This window comes from Bidens hawaiensis, unplaced genomic scaffold (assembly GCF_021521415.1).
Source record: "Bidens hawaiensis isolate Kalapana, Puna unplaced genomic scaffold, B.hawaiensis_p1.1 tig00053798_1, whole genome shotgun sequence".
NCBI classification, from domain to species: Eukaryota; Viridiplantae; Streptophyta; class Magnoliopsida; order Asterales; family Asteraceae; genus Bidens; species Bidens hawaiensis.
The window spans coordinates 72,053-77,383 of NW_027499660.1; the positions used below are offsets into that span (position 1 = coordinate 72,053).

A 5,331-nucleotide genomic window follows, 5' to 3' on the forward strand; every position below is an offset into this window, starting at 1 on the left:
AAAAAATTTCAAGTTGTATCATGAATGGCTAACTTTTATATTCAACGTGGTTCCACTATCAATCCAATGAATGCATAGAAGATACTTTGTTAGATGTCTTATTGCAGTTATCTTAAACACAAAAACATTTTGTCTACTTATGTAACTAATACCTTTTCATTTCAAGTACTTTTTAGATTATTTTTTTAATTAATAACTTTATTTAATTGCATATTCAACTCTAAGTAGATGATCAAACGTTGTTGAATTAGTTTGAAATTGAAGTTGGACGAACCACTTCGGTCCCGCTCGAACCACTCAATTTGTTTTTAATGACCATTTTCTATTTAATAATATTATTTATTAAAACCAAGGCAGATATTAAGAAATAGATCAATTGCTGTCAAAATCTTACCAAATTTATGTTACTCATTTCTTAATAAGTAGATAATTATAAATACTCATTTTTTTTTCAAACATATATATTGATAACTTTTATTAAGAATTTAAGATTGATAACACTCGTTCTATTTATAGCTTTATTATTTAAACATAACGCGACAACAACTAATAGTAATCAAGTTTCTACATTATTTCACTAAACTAACTAAAAATCTTGATAAATTAAAAGGTGCTCAACTTCTAATATTATTCAACCGGTGTGAAAACTTTTATAAATCTTAAAACTAAGTGACTAAATAAAACAATTATAAAACTTGATTATTATTTACTGATTATTCTTTTTAATATTAATCTGATTCGTAAAGTAATTATGAAGTAAAAAATTAACATAATTTTCAAAATTGTTTCATTTAAGTCACAATTATAAACTAGTTAAAAATAAAATTGCAATAATTATAGTTTTGAAACAAGATTAAGGGTCGTTTGACAACCTTGTATTGTATCTTTAAGATGGCTGACTGATTAAGAGATAGCATCTGGATCATTTAGCATGTTTTTGTACTTAACCATTAGACTTTATGAATCATTAATACTACATTATTGAGTTTTTTATTTAAGGGTTTGGAAAAGATAAGATAAGAAAAATTTTTTTTTCATTCTTAAGTTTTTTTGTTAAAAGAAAAGAAAGAGAATGAAAAGAAAAGTTAGGGTTTTTTTCCTCCAAAATTTTCCAGCCAAATATGGCCTAATTCTGAAGGAAAATTTATAGTCATGTACAATAATACTAATTACCGTATCTTTTCCTTCCCTATCTAACTAAATAATAAGGATATGATTGTAAAGTTACAATTTTTTTTCTATCTTTTTCTTCATATCTAACTCAAGAATTTAATCAACATTTTCTTTTCTATTCTTTTATTTTAACTCGAGAATGTCTTTTAAATATATAATTTCTTTTCCTTTCTTCCCCTATCCTATCTTATTATTTCTTTTCTTTATATTTTAAACCTGAGAACGCAGTATAAAAGATTTCTTTTCATTAAACCAAACATATTCTACGTCTATGCGATTCATATATAACTTTTAAATAAAATAATTAAAAAAATATCAAACAACCTCTTAACACTTAATTGTTATTGCATATGTTTAAAACATTTCTAATTAAACAAAATAATAATATTCTTAGTAGAATATCCACCAATAACAAGGGTTGAATTTTGGTTTAAAATAAATAAAATAAAATAAAAAAATGTTTTAGTAAGGAGAAGACTAGATTCTTTTGGCATGCCAAGAAAGAAAGTATCTTGGTTTCCTAAACAAAAAAACAGCCATAATTGATTCCAGACACAAACACTCACTGCCACCATTAACACCCTCTTTTCTATCTAGGGTTTTCTTTATATCTTTAATAATAATAATCATCTCTCTGTTTTTCATCCCTTTCGGATCATCCAATTCCACATATCCAAACCATCCAATTCCAATTGAATACCATTTGTTTGACTGAGTCCCGCCGGCTGACTTCCGCTATTTGCTTCTGCCGCCCAAACCCTAATCTTGGTGTTTCACTTGAATCAGCTTAAGGGTATTTTTAATTCCTTCAATTCATATTCAAAAGCATCCATTTTAGTACTTCATATTCAAATTGAATAGATACAACTGAATTATTAGCCATCTGAGTAAGAAAAGAGGGTTTTTTTTGTTTTTAATTTATTGTGAAATCATAATCTTTCAGTTCTGTAAGAACTAAGAACAAAGAAAGCAGGATAATTTTCGGTTTGTTGATTAATCGATGGGCGGGATCTGTGTTAAGCCGTCTGGCGGGAGCCCGTGGGACCGGAGGTCAAGTAAACTGTCATCGGAGTCACGGGTATCGCAGTCCCGTAGGGCAGAAAGTTTTCGGGTGAAAATCCGAGCTGAAGTTCGAACGGGGTCGATTGACAAAAAACTGAATTCTTCTCGGCGCGTGCGTGATGATCATTTTGATAGTCTTTCAAGTATTAGGACAATTCCAAAGTCTGTAGTGGGTGAACAGGTAGTTGCAGGCTGGCCTTCTTGGCTTGCTGAGGTGGCAGGTGAAGCGATCAACGGATGGTTGCCACGTAAAGCAGATACATTTGAGAAATTGGATAAGGTATGTGCATGGGATTTCATCGAACATATACTTGTTTGATGGCATTGCTTATTGTGTTTATAGCTTTTAATTGTTGCAGATTGGTCAAGGAACGTATAGCAGTGTGTACAAAGCTCGTGATCTAATAAGCAACAAGTATGTTGCTTTGAAGCGGGTGCGGTTTGATAATAAAGATTTGGAGAGTGTTGTGTTTATGGCGAGGGAGATTCTTATCTTGCGAAGGCTTGATCATCCGAATATTATTAAACTTGAAGGATTGATCACTTCAAGAACTTCTTGTAGTTTATATCTTGTTTTTGAGTATATGGAACATGATTTAACTGGACTTGTAACACTACCTGGCGTTAAGTTCACCGAACCACAGGTACTGTTAGTTTATTACATAGTCATATCGATCATTCTTTTAATATATTTTGATCATTACTGAGCTTTTTATTTTATTAATTTACAGGTCAAATGCTACATGAAACAGCTGCTAATGGACTTGATCATTGCCATAGCCATGGTGTCTTGCACCATGACATAAAGGGGTCAAATCTGTTGATTGACAATAATGGAATTTTAAAAATTGCTGACTTTGGGTTGGCAAATTATTATAAACAAAGTCAAACTGTACCGTTGACCAGCCGGGTTGTGACTCTGTGGTACCGACCACCCGAGTTACTACTTGGAGAAACTCATTATGGAGTCGGTGTTGTGCGGGATGTATTCTTGGAGAATTATATGCTGGCAAACCTATCATGCCCGGTCGAACTGAGGTACTATCAAATTTTAAAATTATAATATTATTATATTATATTATATTATATTATGATATGATCATGAAAATTAAATATTCATTTGTATTTTTTAGGTTGAGCAACTGCATAGAATTTTTAAGCTTTGTGGTTCACCGTCTGACAGTTACTGGTCGAAGTCGAAGTTACCTCACTCGACCGCGTTCAAACCGGCACAGCCTTATAAAAGACGAATTTTAGAAGCGTTTAAAGATTTTCCTCCAGCTGCTATTGGGCTTATGCAGACTTTACTTGCAATAGATCCTGAAGAAAGAGGGACCGCTGCATTTGCTTTGAAGAGTGAGGTAATTCTCGTTTTATCAATATAATATTGAATAACGCGTAGTTTGTTATTTAAGTTACATTTTGTATTCCTTCAACAGTTCTTTACAACTCAACCTCATGCTTGTGATCCTTCAAGTTTGCCCAAATATCCCCCCCAGTAAAGAAATTGATGCAAAAATGAGAGAAGAAGAAGCTAAAAGGTATATGTGTTTATTTGACGGTTTAGTAATACGTTTTGGTTAATCGATTTGAATGCTATTGCAGACAAAGGGCTGCAAGAATGAATGATCAAAAGATTGATAAGGAAACTGGTACAATGCCAGCTCACGATGCTAATGCTGAGTTGACCAGGTCAACTCTGGTACCGTTAGAGAAACCTGTAATATATAAGGGTTCAAATGACGGTGGGAAACGTTCTCCACCAATGAGGGGCTCTTATTCGGGGCCATTGGCGGCAGGTGCTGGCGGTGTAAATTCTGCCAGAAGTAAAGCCGCCGCCACTGCCCAACCGACAAAATATCTTAGTATTTCTCAGAACATGGGCGGTCCTCCGTGCAGGATAGGAAGCGGGAGAGCTAGTGTGAAGGAAACAAATATGGTTAAGTTTCATTTAAATTTCAAACCGTGTTATTAGTTATATATATGGTTAATGGCTATCGACCTATAAATCGTGTTTAAACATTTGTTGTGTTTTTATTTGTTTGGTATTAGGATGGTGAAGGATACAAGGGAAACAAGATTCAGTTCTCGGGCCCACTGGTATCGTCAAATGTTGACCAGATGCTTAAGGATCATGACCGCCATATCCAACAAGCTGCTAGGAGAGCGCGCCTGGAGAGGACCAGGCTCGGTGAAGTTGAGGCTGAAATGGCTAGAAACACAGTGTATCCAAGTAGCCGGTTAGCCAAGTAAAAGGTCAACGGGTATGTTTGACCAGAAGGGTTTGTGTATAGCAACTGTTGATTTAAGTCGACTACTTTATTTTCACTCTTGTTTGGGTCTGCGGGTATGTTAGAATATATAGGAACAAGCAGTGGTGTATTTTTTGAAGAAGGGTCTTTGTTTAGTGAAATGCTAAATAATGCTGTAAAGAGCAACTGGTTGGGCCACACTTGGTGTTTGGGACTCGGGGTATGTTGTGCTCAAGACTGCCCAAACCGCTCGTTGCTCGAACTCGCTCGCTGCTCGTTCGGAATTTGCTCGGTTTCGCTTGTTTTTTCGCTCGATCGTAAACGAGCCGCTCTGCTCGGTACGGTTTGTAAATGAGCCAAGGAACGAGCAAAGGCCCGCTCGGTTTGGTTCGGCTCGAATATTTTTTATTCATTTTATATATATTTATATACTCATAAATATATATTTTGTTTTAATAATTATCTTGAATATTGAAAAACTGAATATTAAATATAATATATTTTAATTATTGAATATTTCTAGTATTTTAATTATAATAAAAAATAATTATATTTAGTTTTCAATATTTCAATATTAAAGATAATTATAAAAATAAGTTATAATTTGTGCATATATAAATATATAAATAATTATTTTTTAATTGTTAATTGTTTTATTACATTATATCCAACTTCAAACTTCAATTTTATCAAGAATTACAAGCTACTACTAGTTTTTCTAAAAACTACTAATTTATTTTCATACACATCATATTTAACTTCAAACTTGTTTCTTATAAAAGAATTTAAAAAGGAAAAAAAGAAAAAAGAAGTAATGCTCCAAGCTCGCTCGAAAAATGCTCGG

The 5,331-nt window shown here is 33.1% G+C and overlaps 1 pseudogene across 1 annotated transcript; it reads left to right on the plus strand.

Moving 5' to 3' along the window:
• The first annotated feature begins 1,951 nt into the window (after nt 1–1,951).
• LOC143600205 (putative serine/threonine-protein kinase At1g54610) lies at nt 1,952–4,705 on the plus strand (annotated as a pseudogene). Its single transcript, XR_013147430.1, has 8 exons — nt 1,952–1,966; nt 2,147–2,515; nt 2,595–2,879; nt 2,967–3,273; nt 3,369–3,596; nt 3,675–3,776; nt 3,841–4,174; nt 4,288–4,705. The product of XR_013147430.1 is annotated as a putative serine/threonine-protein kinase At1g54610 (transcript).
• The last annotated feature ends 626 nt before the right edge of the window (nt 4,706–5,331 follow it).